Source organism: Schistocerca serialis, chromosome 8, assembly GCF_023864345.2.
Source record: "Schistocerca serialis cubense isolate TAMUIC-IGC-003099 chromosome 8, iqSchSeri2.2, whole genome shotgun sequence".
Classification (NCBI taxonomy): Eukaryota; Metazoa; Arthropoda; class Insecta; order Orthoptera; family Acrididae; genus Schistocerca; species Schistocerca serialis.
The window spans coordinates 248,795,135-248,816,909 of NC_064645.1; positions in this window are offsets into that span (position 1 = coordinate 248,795,135).

The window sequence follows — 21,775 nt, forward strand, 5'->3', positions numbered from 1 at the left end:
TACTCTTCTTAAAGTCAGGAATTTTCATCAGTCTCATTTTTCATTAGTACTTTGTTATCTAAGATTGAGAACATGTTTTCCTTCAGATCACCTAAGAAGTGATCGCGTGAGTTTTACGATTATTGCCGGCCGTGGTGGCCGAGCAGTTCTAGGCGCTTCAGTTCGGAACCGTGCGACTGCTACGGTCGCGGGTTCGAATTCTGCCTCGGGCATGGATGTGTGTGATGTCCTTAGGATAGTTAGGTTTAAGTAGTTCTAAGTCTAGGGGACTGATGACCTCAGATGTTAAGTCCCATAGTGCCTGGAACTATTTTAACCATGTTTTAACCCAATAGAACGGCTTTCCGATGATCTTATACGTACAGTTTGCCTTAGACCAACATCACCACATTCTCTGGCTCCGGCTGTAGAGGAAGAAGGGGCAGCTATTCCGGTGTTGTGAAAGTGTCTCAGAGTTCAAGCTGTCAGAAAGGAGGAAGGTGGACCCCTCCATATTAATATCCACTAATAGTTGCCTGAATACTTTTGATCAAGTACAATATTTACAAGTGTTCGATTCCATGTTAGATGTCTGTCGTAATGAATGTAATGTGAAACATGAAGAATGCATCGTAAGGACTGAGAGATGGTGCAATGGCTATAATCTTGCCAGGATAAATAAATAGCTAAGGATGTTCTATTAAACGCTGGTTGACTTTAATTTTATCGTGAAGTTATCACTGAAAGGCATGAATAAAGCACTGAAATTTTTGTCGTAATGTTCGTCGGAAGATGACTATGTTAGTGAGAAGCCCATATACGCTATGTGACCAAATGCATCCGGAGACCTGGCTTAAAATGACTTAAAAGTTAGTGACGACCTCCATGGGTAGTGTTGGACTTCCGTATGGTGTTGGCCCACCTTAGCCTTGGTGACAGCTTCCAATCTCGCAGGCACACATTCAATCAGATGCTGGAAGGTTTCTTGGGGAATGGTAGCTCATTCTTCACGCAGTGCTGCACTGCGGAGAGGTATCGATGTCGGTCTGTTAAGCCTGGCACGAAGTCGGTGTTCCAAAACATTCCAAAGGTGTTCTATAGGATTCAGGTCAGTACTCTGTGCAGGCCATTACATTACAGGGATGTTATTGCCCTGTAACCACTCCGCCATAGGCCGTGCATTATGAACAAGTGCTCGATCCCGTTGAAAGATGCATTCGCCACCCCGAATTGCTCTTCAACAGTGGGAAGTAAGAAGGTGCTTAAAACATCAATGTAGGCCTGTGCTGTTATAGTGCCACGCAAAACAATAAGAGGTGCAAGCTCCCTCCATGAAAAACACGACCACACAATAACACCACCGCCTCCATTTTTTACTGTTGGCACTACACACCCTGGGAGATGTCGTTCATTGGGGATTCTCCATACCCCACATCCTGCCATCGAATCGCCACATTGTGTACCTTGATTCGTCACTCCACACAACGTTTTTCCACTGTTCAATCGTCCAATGTTTACGCTTCTTACACCAAGTGAGGCGTCGTTTGGGATTTACCGGTGTGATGTGTGGCTTATGAGCAGCCGCTCGACCATGAAATCCAATTTTCTCGCCTCACACCTAACTGTCATAGTACTTGCAGTGGATCGTGAGGCAGTTTGGAATTCCTGTGTGATGGTCTGGATAGATGTCTGCCTATTATACAGTACAACCCTCTGCAACTGTCAGCGGTCTCTGTCACTCAACAGACAAAGTCGGTCTGTTCGCTTTTGTGCTGTACGCGTCATTACAAGTTTCCACTGCACTATCACATCGGTAACAGTGGACCTAAGGATGTTTAGGAGTGTCGAAATCTAGCGTACAGACGTATGACACAAGTGACACCCAATCACCTGATCACTTTCTAATTCCGTGAGTTCCGCTGAGCGCGCCATTCTGCTCTCTCACGATGTCTAAAGACTAATGAGGTCGCTGATATGGAGTACCTGGCAGTAGGTGGCAGCACAATGTACCTGATATGAAAAATTTATGTTTTGGGGGTGTCCGGATAGTTTTGATGATATAATGTATGTATTCGTTTTTATTAAGAATTGTTATTAATCACTTAAATTTTCGAAACGAGCTGTTAATTTACAAGATAATTTTAAATGACTGCAACAATTTCACAGATTTGCTGTAGCTATATTATTTGAATATTGTCACAGGGCTTTGGATGTATAAACAGAAAAACTCTAAAATTTTGTTTGACATATTTAAAGTCCTCCAAATATGCCTCCCCACTGAATCTGTAGATATCAAGTCGATAATCAATGTTCGTCTCATGTTCGCCGCTGCATGTTCGTATCAATCTGTTCAAAAGCACTATTGACGCAAGCTCGCAGTTGTGGTAGGTTTGTTGGTAGAGGAGGCGCGAACACTGAATCTTTCATATCACTTCATTCAAAAAAGGAAAAACGCAAGGTGTTCGGTAGAGAGAAAGTGGAGACCATGCCACGAATTGCTCCTCATTAACCCCACCACGACCGATCCACAGGTTTCTCAATTAACCTGCTTAAGAATTCTCGAACATCGTGATGGACGTGAAGTGGAGCACCATCCTCTTGGCAGATGAAGTCCACACTGTCGGTCTCCATTTATGGCATGAGCTAATTTTGCAGCATGCCCAGATACGTGTATCTTGTAACAGTCTTTTCGCAGAAGAAAAGGGGAGAACACATTAACTTGGACAGTGAAGGGGGAGGCGTGTTTATAGCGATAAGAAGACCAATAGTATCGAAGGAAATTGACGGAGATCCGTTATGTGAAATAATTTGGGTGAAGGTCACGGTTAAAGCAGGCTCAGACATGGTAATTGCATGTCTCTATAGGCTCCCTGGCTCAGCAGCTGTTGGGGCTGAGCACCTGAAGGATAATTTGGAAAATATTTCGAGTAGATTTCCCCACCATGTTATAGTTCTGGGTGGGGATTTTAATTTGCCGGATACAGACTGGGAGACTCAAACGTTCATAACGGGTGGCAGGGACAAAGAATCCAGTGAAATTTTTTTAAGTGCTTCATCTGAAAACTACCTTGAGCAGTTAAACATAGAACCGACTCGTGGCGATAACATATTAGAACTTCTGGTGACAAACAGACCCGAACTATTTGCGCAGAAAAGGGAATCACCAATCATAAAGCGGTTACTGCATCGATGATTTCAACCGTAAATAGAAATATTAAAAAAGGTAGGGAGATTTTTCTGTTTAGCAAAAGTGACAAAAAGCAGATTTCAGAGTACCTGACAGCTCAACATAAAACTTTTGTCTCAAGTACAGATAGTGTTGAGGGTCAGTCGACAAAGTTCAAAACCATCGTACAATATGCGTTAGATGAGAATCTGCCAAGCAAGATCGTAAGAGATGGAAAAGAGCCACCGTGGTTCAACAACCGAGTTAGAAAACTGCTGCGGAAGCAAAGGGAACTTCACAGCAAACATAAACATAGCCAAAGCCTTGCAGACAAACAAAAATTACGCGAAACGAAATTTAGTGTGAGGAGGGCTATGCGAGAGGTGTTCAATGAATTCGAAAGTAAAGTTCTACGTACTGACCTGGCAGAAAATCCTTTGAAATTTTGGTGTCATGTCAAAGCGGTAGGTGGATCAAAACAAAATGTCCAGACACTCCGTGACCAAAATGGTACTGAAAGAGAGGATGACAGACTAAAGGCTGAAATACTAAATGTCTTTTTCCAAAGCTGCTTCACAGAGGAAGACTGCACTGTAGTTCCATCTCTAGACTGTCGCACAGATGCCAAAATGGTAGATATCGAAATAGACGACAGAGAGATAGAGAAACAATTAAAATCGCTCAAAAGAGAAAAGGCCGCTGGACCTGATGGGATACCAGTTCGATTTTACACAGAATACGCGAAGGAACTTGCCCCCCTTCTTGCAGCGGTGTACCGTAGGTCTCTAGAAGAGCGTAGCGTTCCAAAGGATTGGAAAAGGGCACAGGTCGTCTCCGTTTTCAAGAAGGGACGTCGAACAGATGTGCAGAACTATCGACCTATATCTCCAACGTCGATCAGTTGTAGAATTTTGGAACACGTATTATGTTCGAGTATAATGACTTTTCTGGAGACTAGAAATCTACTCCGTAGGAATCAGCATGGGTTTCGAAAAAGACGATCGTGTGAAACCCAGCTCGCGCTATTTGTCCACGAGAGTAAGAGGACCATAGACACGGGTTCCCAGGTAGATGCCGTGTTTCTTGACTTCCGCAAGGCGTTCGATACAGTTCCCCACAGTCGTTTAATGAACAAAGTAAGATCATATGGACTATTAGACCAATTGTGTGATTGGATTTAAGAGCTCCTAGATAACAGAACGCAGCATGTCATTCTCAATGGAGAGAAGTCTTCCGAAGTAAGAGTGATTTCAGATGCGCCGCAGGGGAGTGTCGTAGGACCGTTGCTATTCACAATATACATAAATGACCTTGTGGATGACATCGGAAGTTCACTGAGGCTTTTTCCGGATGATGCTGTGGTATATCGAGAGGTTGTAACAATGGAAAATTGTACAGAAATGCAGGACGATCTGCAGCGAATTGACGCATAGTGTAGGGAATGGCAATTGAATCTCAATGTAGATAAGTGTAATGTGTTGCGAATACATAGAAAGAGAGATGCCTTATCATTTAGCTACAATATAGCAGGTCAGCAACTGGAAGCAGTTAATTCCATAAATTATCTGGGAGTACGCATTAGGAGTGATTTAAAATGGAATGATCATATAAAATTGATCGTTGGTAAAGCAGATGCCAGACTGAGATTCATTGGAAGAATCCTAAGGAAATGCAATCCGGAAACAAAGGAAGTAGGTTACAGTACGCTTGTTCGCCCACTGCTTGAATACTGCTCAGCAGTGTGGGATCCGTACCAGATAGGGTTGATAGAAGAGATAGAGAAGATCCAACGGAGAGCAGCGCGCTTCGTTACAGGATCATTTAGTAATCGCGAAAGCATTACGGAGATGATAGCTAAACTCCAGTGGAAGACTCTACAGGAGATACGCTCAGTAACTCGGTATGGGCTTTTGTTTAAGTTTCGAGAACATACCTTCACCGAGGAGTCAAGCAGAATATTGCTCCCTCCTACGTATATGTCGCGAAGAGACCATGAGGAGAAAATCAGAGAGATTAGAGCCCACACAGAGGCATACCGACAATCCTTCTTTCCACGAACAATACGAGACTGGAATAGATGGGAGAACCGATATGTGTTCGTCGACTTCCGTGGGCTACGTGCCACTCTCTCCCTCGCGCGGTCAACTGATTATCCACTCAATGCAGGCTGACCCGTTGATTTCCCCTTGCAGAGATATCCTGAATCCTTAAACTACGCATACGATCACCGAATGGAGTTGGCCGTTGGTATAACCTTGTTGAACTTCTTCCTAAAAGTGTAGCTGCAATGTTACGGCAGACTGATGTGGATGCATTTCAAGGACAACATAAGCTTTCCCGATGAAGAAACCAGAGACAAAACTGCTCCAGATGTGAAAAGTACGTCGCTAGTAAGCCCTGCACAAGCTGTAAGTGATAAGGGTAGTAACAATTGTCGTGGAGAATTTTCCACACGGTCGTCTGGCTTAGCCTGTACTGACGCGTCATCTGCCTGGTACTGACAGGGCGGTTGCCTTCCACAGTATTAATCACACTTTCCTCCAAGTCTCAGACAAACAATAAAAGAGTGTTGCAAACACTGAATGCTTTGGTTGTTGTCGAGGGGGATAGGTCTCCTTATACAACCTTGCTGCCCGATGCACGTTGCCATTTGTCTTTCCACCATGTCGGCAAGCTCTTGATTCGATACGGAACCATTGCGTATAACACTTTGTCACATCGACTACAAGGTGGACCAGCAGGAAAAGTGAATCGGACACAACATTAGTCTAATAATTACTATGCAGGCGAGGGCGCTAGGGCATGACGTATGAGGAACAATGGCACTGTCTAGGAGGAAACCATGCATACTGTAATTGTGGCTACATGGTACAGCGCGTATTATACCGCAGTCTCTGTAATAAAATGTGACTGAATAAATGGTCTCTAGAATAGAAACCAACATTTCTGGACATAAGTTCATTAGACATGTTATAATGAAACGGCCTTCCCCAAAAGTCGTAGGAAATGTCTCATACCACCCTTTTTGTATGCACCGGGGTGATTGTCGGATGATTTGGTGCTTCCTATGACATTATATAGATACACATACAAGTGTCATTTGACTCAGTTTGCTAGAAAGGTGAATATTTTGTGATGACTTGTAAAATGTTTTTTGAGGAATGTGTATTGTCATCATTATCGAGAGATTGTTGTCTTTATTAAAATTACGTACAAATGCTGGATTGAAAATATAATAAAGAAATTGAAGGGATAAATATTTGTCGGAAAATATTAAAATGCTGTGGAAGTGTTGGCATAGGTGGCCAGGGCCTCTCATTACTATAATTACAATCGAGTAACGAGTTAACACAAACAATCTCATTATCTTGAGAAACGGCTTGAAAGTTATTAGCAAGCAATGTATTTTCATTTGTTATCTATTTTTATGTCCTGTTCTGTAACTGATATTCTATATAAACAGTTTTCTGATTGGCTATCCGCTTTTTTACATTACACAGTTTCACGATTTTTATAATTTGAAGTCTCGTTTGAGGACTTTATGTATGTAATTGGATAATGCATGAGTTCTGTACCACCATTAAATATTATTATCCAAAACCAAACTGTAATTAATTACATAACTAAAATAATGCAAGAGACAGTATTGTAATTAAAGTTCAGATCGATTTTCATATTTGGAACTAGTGATGACCCTTTAAAAATTACATCAACTAATATTGTAATTTTTTCCTTATTCGGGTCTAGCTTCAGTTTCTCTACATTTTGTAAATTTTGATTGTAACACTGAAATTGTAAAAATTAATAATGGAATATTTCAGAAATGATTGTTAAAATTCATATATAAAGCGATGCAGCGAGACTGCGAGTCAGTTATTGTTGAGTCTGCTTGAGAGTCTGTTTGAAAGTCAACCTATGAGGTCAGTTTGTCAAAAAGATTAGTAATGTCTGTGAAGGGCTTTGTTTAAACGTGTTGAGAATGCAGTTCTGTTGACAATAAGTAATGAGAAGTTGCAAATTTATGTTCTTTCATCAAAATTAACTCCTGGAAAAGGTTAATTAATTTTAAGTAACGACCAAGAAGAACGTAGCATCGCTATAATGCTTTGTTACGTATTATCTCATCGATCAATCCCTAGAGTTTGTACACGGTGAAAAAAATCACCCTGTGTATCCACAACAATAAATTTTGTGAAAGTATACAGATAATGTTTGTTATAACTTACCCACTATTTTCTCCTTATGAAGTTACCATACGTTACTTCAGACTGACGTCAGGCCACAATGAATTAGGATTGGATTGGATCGTTTGGGGGAAGAGACCAAACAGCGATGTCATCGGTCTCATCGGATTAGGGGACAGGGAAGAAAGTCAGCTGTGCCCTTTCAAAGGAACCATCCCGGCATTTACCTGGAGCGATTTAGGGAAATCACGGAAAACCTAAATCAGGATGGCCGGACGCGGGATTGAACCGTCGTCCTCCCGAATGCGAGTCCAATGTGCTAACCACTGAATGAGTTAGGTTTTAAATGACTTCCCTAGATCTATTATGACAAATGCAAGGATCACTTCTTTGAAAGTACGCAGATGTCTTCCTTCCCCGTCCTTCCAAATTCGAGATTCTGCTTCGTGCCTAATTTCGTTTTTGACGAGACGCTACACCATAATTCTCCTTTCCTTTCTTTTAATCTCAATATGATTACTGAAGGCAGGTGTGACACGAAGGTTAATTGGTCGTCACATTATCACATACATCGTCATTGATCATAATAGTAAATCGCAGAAGCGTCATTCATCAGCGCCTATTTGTCTTTCTGTATGTGGTGATTAATTTATCTGAAAACGATCGTATTTGAAATGATAAAACTTGACTTTCTTGACAGCACTCGCTCTATACAGGGTACAGCTGTTTCGAATTCCTACCACTGCTTTCAGCCCTTTATTAAAGACAAACGGAACACAATGTCACAAATGTTACACTTTACTCCGTTTCCTAATGCATAAGCGACTCTCCTCACAACGTCAAAAATTATAAATATTCAATTTGTCATGGCACGAACTAAACTACAAACTAGAACAAAATAAGACCATAGTGAAATACGCTTATAGCAACATTCCATACAAAATAGCCGCGGAGCATGTAAAACACAGTAGTACTCGTATATCTTACGCAACATTACATAATGTTACGCTTGCTAATTAGAGTGCAGAAAAAGCAGCTGGAAATCTTAGGCTCTATGCCCAATGTGTCGCGATCACTTGGGCAGACGCCGGTCTGTATCAAGCGGCCGCTGGCTGATGGCGCTGGAATTGGTCTTACCATAAGAAACATCCACGAGCCCTTTCACAAACATGTTTGTGCAAGATATTTCTGTTACTGGTATGTTACAAAATAACGAAACTGTCTCAGAATTTCTGACTTATACTCTTAGATGGAATACGGCATAAAAAAGAAAGGAAAAAGATGGATTTGATATCACGGTGTAACATCCACGAGATAAATTTTAGCTACAGTGCGACGAGAGGAAATTATGCCTCTAACAGTTATAAACATTATCTATCCGAAATAGAGAAAAACAGTGAAATAAAACAAAATGATGATAAATATTAATTATTTATATAATATTTTATGATTTAATTGGACATATCGATGTGTATCATACAAAGACAATGATAATTGTAAATTCCTTTTATGATCTGCGTTTGTCTTCTTTTGTTTTTACCTTTTTTGGTTGGCTTCTGTAGGTTGCGGACACAAGACGCATATCAAACTGAGGTCAGTTAAGAAATTGTAATTATTTGTTAATTATTACTTGAGAATAGAGTTCTTTATTATTATAAATATGTGTGAATAGTTATTTGTAACTTTAATTCCTCTCCCAATAAGCATTATCTGTGTTAATTACTTCTTCCCGCTGCAAGGAGCGCAGCCACTGATGATAGCGATTTGTATCGCATTTTTATCTGTGTTTCTTACGAAAGTATCAAAGGTTTGCTTGATGAAAATTAATCTAAATAGTGCACAATATAAAAGTAAAGTTTAATCGGCATTAATTCAAATACTTATCCTGTTAAAAGGAAATTCGCTCTAACAATAGAAAGTCTCTGTCAATTGTCTGGCTAAGGTGTGGGTTCGATTCTCGCTGGGAGTACCAGTTTTTAACTGCCACAAACATATACTATTGACCTGCGGTAACGCCAAGTAAAGAACGCATGACTGTGTAGGGGTTGGAAATCAACATTAATCATGTACAGTCGCTACTGACTGGAACAGAGTTGGATTAGTCTTGTATGTCAGAGCCGGAAGTCGCTGCTTGCAAAAACTTTACCTCTAGTAAGCTTCCTTACACTAGAAATGTTACTTTTGTCCACGAACCAATCAACACATAGGGTCATAGAATCTTTTTTTCTTATTTTAAGTGACCTTGAGATTTTGAAAGTATTGGCACTGGACTAAGATTCGAGCTCTGACTCTAAGTTTTCTCTGGATATGAACGCTTCCAGATGACACTGTCCCATAATTTCGTTGTTTCCTCACGATACCAAACTCCTCCAGGTCTCTACGAACGGCGCGATCCTAACCACTAGTGAAAGAGAATGTGATAGCTGGAAAATCTCCGTGTAAAGGTCAACAACGATGATAGGCGTAGAGTTAGAGTCCCAGGCAACACAGAACCAGTCGTTGCGTTACATGTGCACATCTCGCTACTCACATCTCGCTACTGGTGAAGAAACAGTAAATATTTCATGTCTATTTGTAGCTATGAGAATACCAAAAGGTGCCGGGTTCGAATCCCTGCCAGAAAAAAAACCATTTGTATAGTCGTTTCACGTTCCAATAACACACTATTGGTAAACATACTTAATATCTGACGTCTGATTGTGCTTAGTTAAAAAGTTATATATATGCTGGGTTCTAATTTGGAAATACGTGGTAAGAACCTAAGGGCCCAAACTGCTGAGGTCATCGGTTCCTCAGCTTACACACTACTTGATCTAACTTTAGCTAACTTACGCTAAGGACAACACACAAAACCATGCCCGAGGGAGGACTCGAACCACCGACGGGGTAAGCCGGGTGAACCGTGACAGGTGCCCTAGACCACGCGGCTAACCCGCATGGCTGCTGGTTTCTACTCCCAATCCATCACCATAACTTTACTTCAAGGCGTTTCACACTTGTGCGTTGCACTTTATTACGTACCTCTTGTGGTTACTTCTGAGGGGCAATATGAGCTTCATGGGGTTCCCGGTGTAGTGCTAAATGTAGTGTTATTTATTTCCAGGTTCGGATATTCGGCCTTGTAAGCTGATACCGGTGAACAGTTCGATGTTTTACATCTCTTTATTCCTAATCGAATTTGGATCAGACATACAAGCTTTGTTTGTTTAACAGTGGGCTCAAGTTCAGATCACAAACAACAACACATAATATCATTTAACGAGTGTAATAAGAATTCTATAGTGTCACTTCTGTAAAAATTTTAATTTACAAGCGTTAAGGGCTGTCACATCTCTAATAATGTTCAAATGGCTCTGAGCACTATGGGACTCAACTGCTGTGGTCATAAGTCCCCTAGAACGTAGAACTACTTAAACCTAACCTAAGGACATCACACACATCCATGCCCGAGGCAGGATTCGAACCTGCGACCGTAGCGGTCGTGCGGTTCCAGACTGTAGCGCCTTTAACCGCTCGGCCACTCCGGCCGGCTCTAATAATGTGTTTTCTAATATTTGTTGCATGATAGTATTGATTTACATTCTGACTGACTGCCTTAAAGAGCAGTGTTCTGTAGTGGTCGCCTGTGGCACCCATTGTGTATAGTCAAATAACTGTACTGCCGAGGGTTTAGATGACCTGCAACACAACTACGCTATGTTGGTTGCATACAGTCGGGTGTGACGTACACCCTGGATTTCAATGGTGGCCCGATTTTTGTGCTGTAGAGTATACACGAACGCCATGCAACACCAGTGGCGAAAATGCGTTTCTCAAACGATGTCTGATGAGCATGACAGATTTCTGAAGGATTCTTTTCTTCACGACATTTGCAACACAAGAAATACTTAGGCCAGGGACATATTCAGATATTAATTTGCACATTAAACAATTATCAAATGTCCATTAGCAGAAATGAGGTGACAGCTGAGATGTCTGAGGATACAAAGTGGTCGAATAATTTTACAACAGGTTTTCAAACAGGCAATTCCCACCTTCGTTGCACATTTCATATCTTCGTAGCAATGACTATTCAACTGTGCACGGCCCGGAAAATTCATAACTTATATCCTGATTTACACAGCTCTCCAAATCTTCAGGATGAGATGGATGAAGTTACATAATTTATTAAGTCGTTGGAAGTGAATGGTAGCGCTGAAGCATGTTGCTGTAGGTATCGAAGTCAGGCACAAGAAGCTGGACATCATATGGCAGGAGATTAGCGCTGGCGCTGCAACACGTGACATTTGAAGGAACGGAAGAAAACAGTGTGTTTCAATCAGCGAGCAGTGACGGTTCACTGTGTTGGTGTTCACTACAGCATGGTCTGGAGACAGCATTTTGATGACTTTTCACTTTACAGAATCATCAGAAAAGTAGGAAAAGGACAAAGTGTGACGAGTGTAGACCAAAGTTTGATGTTTGGATACAGAAAAAACACTTGAAATAAATATTGATGAAGATTTAAAGATATTACATATAGTCCAAAAAGGGCCGATGATGGATATTTTAGAAAATTTGGTAATCTTTACACAGGAACCAACAGCTCTACTGAATGAGCAAGTGGAGTTTTACAATAGAACATTTTTCGAGCTTTCCGAAAGTATTATTTGCGTATAAGGATGGTACTTTTTCCTTTCTTATAACTTTGATTTTAATTATTTAAAAAAAGCATCTTATATATATACGACAATTACCATTATGTAATCCTTTGTAAATAACGTCCACAACTTTTCTAGTTACATGTCATCTAACTATGACCTTACTTTAAGTTTTACATAGTTTTATGATAATCCTATGTGGCTTGCAGCACGACCGTGCCCTGATGATGATATTTATATCATAAACCAGTAATGGACGTAGCTGATACTTCTCTCAGTATAATGTGCAGTTTGTACAACTACACAACTACTTAGAAAATATTTTGTTTTATGCAGTTAACAGCAATGCGACAACCGACATCCGTTAAAATAAAAATCAATACATCGTCACTTACTAAATATCGTGTATACAATCTTAGATATAAAGGCAAAATGTTGGTATTTTTGGCGGACGCCTCTTGCACTATGACGATAGATTCCCTCCAAAGTGTGTATCGATCCTATCGTTGCCTAGACGACAACAGCAGCGTGGCAAAGGGGGCAGACATAGTGCGCCGCTGCCATGACAACAGCGTCCACAGGGCCTGGACTAGGCAACAGATAACATCGTAGCAGAGAGGAGTCATGTTGGGCCGCTACCATGGCAACGGCGTCCATAGTACCTGGACTAGATGGCTCTGTATATACGTTTACAGACAGGCACACTTAAACTTGTTACGTTATAAAATAATAGAAATAGGATATACATAAGCACGAAGTAAATAAAATACAGGTAGGAAATTGTTATCCTTCTCCCACAGCATATTACGAATGAAGATTAGGTTACTTACTAACGTTCTTTTATAAGTTTGACGTTGAAAAGATTTTTTCTCATATTTTTTTATGTTTATTTCAAAGTGGTTTTTTTTAATGAAAATGGTTTCTGTGCGTTGTAATCTTAACACAAATTGTATTTATACTCCGATTTTTAACCTTAGACATCTACCATTGGTCACCGCTGGAGGCGTTGCTTACGCTCACGTGCTCATAGCTTGCTATATAAACACAGACATAAGGCAAATTCTTTACAGTCTCCTTGTACACCTTGGAAGACGTAACGCCACCAGCAGTCGACCAGCCGGTAAAATATTATATTTACGTAATCCACTCTTTTAAGATGGTTATCATTAGTTTTGTCTAAGATATACACTCCTGGAAATGGAAAAAAGAACACATTGACACCGGTGTGTCAGACCCACCATACTTGTTCCGGACACTGCGAGAGGGCTGTACAAGCAATGATCACACGCACGGCACAGCGGACACACCAGGAACCGCGGTGTTGCCCGTCGAATGGCGCTAGCTGCGCAGCATTTGTGCACCGCCGCCGTCAGTGTCAGCCAGTTTGCCGTGGCATACGGAGCTCCATCGCAGTCTTTAACACTGGTAGCATGCCGCGACAGCGTGGACGTGAACCGTATGTGCAGTTGACGGACTTTGAGCGAGGGCGTATAGTGGGCATGCGGGAGGCCGGGTGGACGTACCGCCGAATTGCTCAACACGTGGGGCGTGAGGTCTCCACAGTACATCGATGTTGTCGCCAGTGGTCGGCGGAAGGTGCACGTGCCCGTCGACCTGGGACCGGACCGCAGCGACGCACGGATGCACGCCAAGACCGTAGAATCCTACGCAGTGCCGTAGGGGACCGCACCGCCACTTCCCAGCAAATTAGGGACACTGTTGCTCCTGGGGTATCGGCGAGGACCATTCGCAACCGTCTCCATGAAGCTGGGCTACGGTCCCGCACACCGTTAGGCCGTCTTCCGCTCACGCCCCAACATCGTGCAGCCCGCCTCCAGTGGTGTCGCGACAGGCGTGAATGGAGGGACGAATGGAGACGTGTCGTCTTCAGCGATGAGAGTCGCTTCTGCCTTGGTGCCAATGATGGTCGTATGCGTGTTTGGCGCCGTGCAGGTGAGCGCCACAATCAGGACTGCATACGACCGAGGCACACAGGGCCAACACCCGGCATCATGGTGTGGGGAGCGATCTCCTACACTGGCCGTACACCACTGGTGATCGTCGAGGGGACACTGAATAGTGCACGGTACATCCAAACCGTCATCGAACCCATCGTTCTACCATTCCTAGACCGGCAAGGGAACTTGCTGTTCCAACAGGACAATGCACGTCGCATGTATCCCGTGCCACCCAACGTGCTCTAGAAGGTGTACGTCAACTACCCTGGCCAGCAAGATCTCCGGATCTGTCCCCCATTGAGCATGTTTGGGACTGGATGAAGCGTCGTCTCACGCGGTCTGCACGTCCAGCACGAACGCTGGTCCAACTGAGGCGCCAGGTGGAAATGGCATGGCAAGCCGTTCCACAGGACTACATCCAGCATCTCTACGATCGTCTCCATGGGAGAATAGCAGCCTGCATTGCTGCGAAAGGTGGATATACACTGTACTAGTGCCGACATTGTGCATGCTCTGTTGCCTGTGTCTATGTGCCTGTGGTTCTGTCAGTGTGATCATGTGATGTATCTGACCCCAGGAATGTGTCAATAAAGTTTCCCCTTCCTGGGACAATGAATTCACGGTGTTCTTATTTCAATTTCCAGGAGTGTATATTGTAATTTCACAGTATGTTCGTCCTGAATATGGCCCCTACGATGGGCTGAAACCAGTCGGCACTAAATAAACAAAAAACGCGATTAAGACTGTTTTCTTAATACCAAAAGTTTGATATTGCTCACAGCGTTGTTTCTCGCATATGGCGAGCGTTCCAAACTATAGGTACTGCTGCCCGAAGGAGATTAAGTGGTCGACCGCGGTAAACACAGCAGCAGGTGACCGCTGGATTGTGTAACAGGCAAGAAAGGACCCACGTCCAACAGCGGGTTACAATTGGGGCCATATTTGATGTGACCGGAATCCCATGCTCCATAGTGGCTCGGCGACTGCATGGGGGTGATCTCTTTGCCAGGCGACTAGGGCTTTGTATTTCTTTGACATCCGCACATCGACGGCACCGTCGACGATGGTCCCAAGACCATAGGGACTGGATCAACGAGTCGAGAGCTCTTCTCGAATGAGAGCAGATTCAGTCCGAATAGTGATGATGGGCGTACTCAGATCTGGCAAGATGTGATAACACGCAACGCACCCAGGAGCACTGTCGAATGTGGTCGTCTGCTAGTCCAGGTGGTATAGTATGGGGAGGAATAATTCTGCATGGGCCTACTGATCTCCAAATATTTGAACACGGTACGATTACCGGTCAATGTTGTTGAGGCGTTGTGCCCCCTCCCCACAGCCATCTTTTGAGGGGTAAATTTTGCCATGACTTCATTTTTATGGATGTCACTATAACAGCACAATCACACATCGCTTTGCCATTGGAAGTAAATTTTGCGCCTGCATGCCTGCGTGCTCTTGGTTTGAATAGAGATCGACTTAGAATCCCATGATAGGCTGCTAGTTCGCAGCAACTGACCAGGTTCCGTTGTCCGCAGGCCGGCACGAGTCTTAGAAGTCAGAGCATAGCCACCGCAGGTCCCCTGAGTATTGCTGGTATGACAAATATGCACACCCTGTGGGCTGATGGAAACAGGTGACACCACCATTTTGCTATCTACAGTGTGGGAAAATTTCAGAATCTTACATTCCGGACTTTGTCGGCCAATCATACGGCTCATCAAGATAGGTGCTGTGGCACGAATATCTGAATCAATGAGTGACGACATAGCAAATACAGAGTAACAACCTCTGGTCAGTTAACAGACATAGAGTAAACGATGGTGAAGAAATTCTGAGTGGCTTCCTCTGCGTTTTAGCGCAGAAATTCTTGCTCGTCACTGTGGTGGAAATTGTGAATCTTCGCCTCCAAGCCATGGATTCCTGAGAGCGGGGAGAAATGTTGGGACGGCAGGAGACGGAGTGGAGACGTGCGCCGTGACGTCATACCGACAGACAAAGGCGTCTGACTGCTACCTGGTGAGATTTTGCAGAGCCCTTTGAGCAAGTACCGCTTTTTATCGTTAGCGCTGTCTTTGCTCTGAGCGAATCACAATGTGCGAAGTCTATTCCGCAAGTTGTGTGGCTTCTCCACTGATTTTATTTTTTAGGACCTTTGAACCAATCACGGTTCTGTAGCAATCCTCCATATCGTCTGAGATATGGACCAGTTATTAATAATACAGTCTGTACCTGCATGAGCTTGACTCAAGGTTTCATTTATTGTACTTTTGCGCACTTCAACGTGCATCCCGTTGTGAGATTGAATTTATTAAACTCAGTTTTTTTGAAGCACGTAATTTTGTTTGTGCTTCAAAGAAGCAGTCTTTTGAGGTATAAACACATGAGTAGATAATCACTTTTTGTACAAATAGGCCGGCCGGAGTGGCCGAGTGGTTCTAGGCGCTACAGTCTGGAGCCGCGCGACCGCTACGGTCGAAAGTTCGAATCCTGCCTCGGGCATGGATATGTGTGTTGTCCTTAGGCTAGTAGTTCTAAGTTCTAGGGGACTGATGACCTCAGCGGTTAAGTCCCATAGTGCTCAGAGCCATTTGAACCATTTTTTTTTGTATAAATAGTCACTTGCACGTTATCCAATTGTGATTCAATTTCAAGAACTATACTAACGTTAAACCTTAAAAATGAATTTTTTTCCCCTACAACAGGCCGGGAAACCCTCATAAAAATATAAATGGGATCTGTTTCTTTTGCGTAACTGAACTGTGTTCTCACTGTAGCAACGTTCCATCGTAAAACAGGCAGCCCTACGTGGAACGTTTAAAATATGCGAAAGGAAATTTACTTCATTTACATTACTACTGATTAATAAGAATTGCTCTCATTTTGCATTTATCACAGTACTGAGATCACAGAAAATTTCAATTACTGTGACTAGCACTTTGTTTGTTTAACGTTATACAAGGCGTACACTAGCTTGTATACCATTTCTGTGTTGAGTTTGTAAGCGTGGAAGGGAGTTTGCACACTCCACTGCCGACCCCCTTCAGGTCAAGCTCGCTCGCTCTCTCTCTCTCTCTCTCTCTCACACACACACACACACACACAACCCTTAGCGCAAACAATTCGACATGCTCGACCGTATCGAACTGCGCGGGTAGAGGAGCTCTTCGGACGAGAGTTTATCGGCAAATGGACTGCTGTGCCGGTTACAACGACTTAAATCCCATCGAGAACTTGTGTAATTGGCTGAGGGACGTACTGCAGCACACCCATATGCACCTTCGACCATCCAGCATTTATCAACCACGCTAGTTCAGTTATGGAACGCCCTACTATAAGAACTCCTCACCGACCTTATGGCCAGAATGTGAGGATGCACTTGTAACACTACGCTACTGCGCACGATACTTATTAAAGCCTGTACTATGGTAAGTTAACGGGCTTCACCTTATAAGAAAGGATTTTGGTATATATGTTGACCGCGTGTACCTGAATGGAGACAAAATCAGACTTTCACCCACTCAGTAACAACAATGATACGTCAAGCAAGTCTGAAGTGCAACTACACGTTAGGACGGACAAGAAACAACACCTCAGATGCTACCAAATTGTTAATAACACGGTCGCCAGCCTAATTAGGCATTAACTGAGTTTCTTCCCAGTACAAGTTGATGTACGTTCATACAAAACAACACGTAATAACACTGCATACTATGGTAAATTTTAGAACCAGAAAATTTACTGAACTAATGATTTCACTTTCTGTACTAATATGGACGAGCCATAAATACACAACAATACACTATAATGTTTACTACAAACTTCGTACTGTCTATTGATCTGATTAAATTCGGGCATAGGTTACCCTAGCAATAGCACTTTCGAAACACACATACAATGTCAATTTTGAAAAGGGTAAAACACTAATAAATTTTGGTTTTATATTGACTTTAACTTTGCTGGTCAAATCAGTACAGTACACTTCAGAATTTAAATGAATAGAAAAGAAAAAGGGGGGGGGGGGACCCTGAAACTGTTATGATCACTGTATTGAAAATATTGATTAAAGGATTCATTAAGCACTCAAGATTTCCAATAGGTGAGTTACTACTCTTTTTAGCTTATTTCCTGCTCATTTAATTACCATTTTATCTGCCTCTAATAATTAAACTTCATTACTAAACCAATTTCAACATTATCTTCCAACTTTGCCAGACCTATATATTCATTAACAACAAAGTTCTTTAAACATCATTCTAACATAGATAGGTCTGCAGGTAAGTATTATTAACATAAACTTTAAATCTTCATTTCGGGGCACTCGGATTGCACAACATGTGGAAAGGACCCTGTCTAGGTTAGTGATGAGGATAAATAAACGATAGGACAGTTCTGGTAAAAGTTAAGTTGTTATTGAACAGTCAGGAACAAAGTAACACTGGTCCACACGAATACAGTACTAAAAGTTTCAACCTGTTCGTATCGAAGCGGCGGTTGGCGGGCGGCGAGATGACGAGGCGCAGAGCACAAATTCAAGCACAGCTATGGCTCTTGATGTATCGGCACTTTACTTCTTCATAGCGTCGCACTATTTTTCCGTTTAGTGCCAATGGAATACTGCCATGCTTATAGGCGTCGGAAACGGCACATCCGAGGCTCAACGAAATCACGTTTTCCAGGAGGGTCTCCTCGATCCAGAACGTGTTACTCAAACCGATGCCCAACTCAGACTACTACTGCTACGCTCGTTATGCTGTGCCGCGCCCGCGTGCATTTTCCCGCGCTCGCCTGCCATCCACCTTTTGCCGCTCCCCTACAGACAGGGTATTCACCAAAGGTTTTGCATTCTACATATCCTAATACATTGCCTACGTATGGACCAGGCGCACAATTACAACTTTAACATCTTACAACAGTTTCAACATTTCTTACATTTCCATTTTGTTATAATATTGCCTGCAATTTGACATGAACATTAATGTTCACATCGACAATTGTTTACAGTTTCTTTAACATAATGACATGAAAAGAAAAAAGAAATGAAATCAGAACATCGCTTACACTAACTTATCGAAAATCAGAAGAAAAAATTATTATATGTACAGTTGTTTTTGTTACACACTGACGTCCGTGGTGATTATATACCCTATTAAGAACCGTATCCTCTCTTTTGTAATGTTTAGGGGACCATCATAAATCGCGATGTCTGCAGTGCATTTACCGTTTTTGAATGAAGATGTCATTTCTGTTCGTCTCTGTGCGTATTTTCTTCACTCACCTTCGGTAGTACAATGTAACAGTGCTTTCTATGTATGTCCCAAGTTCTACCCATCTGTGTTAGTTGACAGTAACACATCATGCGAAAGTTACTTTCGGCCGTAAGTTTTGCACACCAATGTACACTACTGGCCATTAAAAGGCTACACCAAGAAGAAATGCAGAGATAAACGGGTATTCCTGGGACAAATATATTATACTAGAACTGACATGTGATGAGATTTTCACGCAGTTTGGGTCCATAGATCGTGAGAAAGCAGTACCCAGGACAACCACCTCTGGCCGTAATAACGGCCTTGTTACGCCTGGGCATTGAGTCAAACAGAGCTTGGATGGCGTATATAGGTACAGCTGCCCATGCAGCTTCAACACGATACCACAGTTCATCAAGAATAGTGATTGGCGTATTGTGACGAGCCAATTGGTCGGCCATCATTGACCAGACGTTTTCAATTGGTGAGAGATCTGGAGAATGTGCTGGCCAGGGCAGCAGTAGAACATTTTCTGTATCCAGAAAGGCCCGTACAGGACCTGCAACATGCGGTCGTGCATTATCCTGCTGAAATGTGGGGTTTCGCAGGGATCGAATGAAGGGTAGAGCCACGGGTCGTAACACATCTGAAATGTAACGTCCACTGTTCAAAGTGCCGTCAATGCGAACAAGAGGTGACCGAGACGTGTAATGAATGGCACCCCATATCATCACGCCGGGTGATACGCCAGTATGGCAATGAGGAATACACGCTTCCAATGTGCGTTCACCGTGATATCGCCAAACACGGATGTGACCATCATGATGCTTCAAATAGAACCTGGATTGATCCGAAAAAATGACGTTTTGCCATTCGTGCACCCAGGTTCGTCGTTGAGTACACCATCGCAGGCGCTCCTGACTGAGATGCAGCGTCAAGGGTAACCGCAGCCATGGACTCCGAGCTGATAGTCCATGCTGCTGCAAACGTCGTCGAACTGTTCGTGCAGATGGTTGTTGTCTTGCAAACGTCCCCATCTGTTGACTCAGGGATCGAGACGTGACTGCACGATCCGTTAAAGCCATGCGGATAAGATGCCAGTCACTTCGACTGCTAGTGATATGAGGCCGCTGGGATCCAGCACGGCGTTCCGTATTACCCTCCTGAACCCACCGATTCCTTATTCTGCTAACTGTCATTGGATCTCGACCAACGCGAGCAGCAATGTCACGATACGATAAACCGCAATCGCGATAGGCTATAATCCGACCTTTATCAAAGTCGGAAACGTGATGGTACGCATTTCTCCTCCTTATACGAGGTATCACAACAACGTTTCATCAGGCATCGCCGGTCAACTGCTGTTTGTGTATGAGAAATCGGTTGGAAACTTTCGTCACGTCAGCACGCTGTGGATGCTCTGAAAAGCTAATCATTTGCATATCACAGCATCGTCTTCCTGTCGGTTAAATTTCGCGTCTGTAGCACGTCATCTTCGTGGTGTAGCAATTTTAATGGCCAGTAGTGTATATAACTGATCCGCAGAATCAGCTCAACTCTTGTGCGACTTAGAGTAATGTACGGCAGACTTCACACACATCCTGAAAGGAACGGGAAAATTTACAGCTCGTCATTTCTAACAAATATTCACATTCAGTTCAGGTTTCCCTGGAATAGCACCGATGTGAATTTTGGTCCCATTACATATTCGCATATGTTTATTGTTTTTCAGAGTAACACCACCAACGATATTGCGGCACACAGCAATTTGGCTCTTGAATTGCCCATTCAAGAGTCGCTTTTGGTCAGAAGTACATTCGCAAAAGACCACGCTTATATGGCCTTAATTAGCGTGAAAATCTCAGAAAGTGTTGCAATTCGTGAACAACGTAAAAACAGGATTAAATAAAAGCAAAAAAGAAATCTCTGCAGGCCATATAGTTTACGCGAGCGAAGCAGCGGGCTCTAAGCAAGTAGGTATACATGTTTGTATGTGTATGCAGATGCGTGTCAGTGCCTCGTTTAACGGTCATTCCAGTATTAATACAGCTGCATCGATAGTCCGGTTGGGCTCCATCATCAGAACAAACGCCGCAGTCTCTGAAACAGCGTTACAAACTTATTGCTTCAGACGCATCTTGACATCAATATCTGTTCTAGGTTTCCTTATAACCAAGTCAATGAAGACCAAAAAATGTCGATTGGGGGAAGAAGTTTGTGTAGTCGCAAGTTTTTGTACGCTGCCGGAGGGACTGCCATGACCAACATATTTAATCCTTCACAGTGTGAGCTTGCGGGGGGGGGGGGGGGGGGGGGGGGGGGGTTGGGCAATGGGGAGGCGTTTAAAGAGTCACTTATTTACAGTTTTTCTAGATTGTCTCGAAAACCGTGGCTTCTAGAGAAAATGTTTCTCAATACGGAATGAAACTACATTACATTTCCTACAAAAAATGTCTTATTCATTTTTTCTCAGCAACTAATAGTTTCCGCGTTGCAGGGGTGGAAAATAAGCAGATTATTAAAACCCCAGTTTCAATGGCATAAAACTGATGTTTATTGTCAAATGAAGGGGGTTAAGAAAAAGTATTAAATGTCTGTA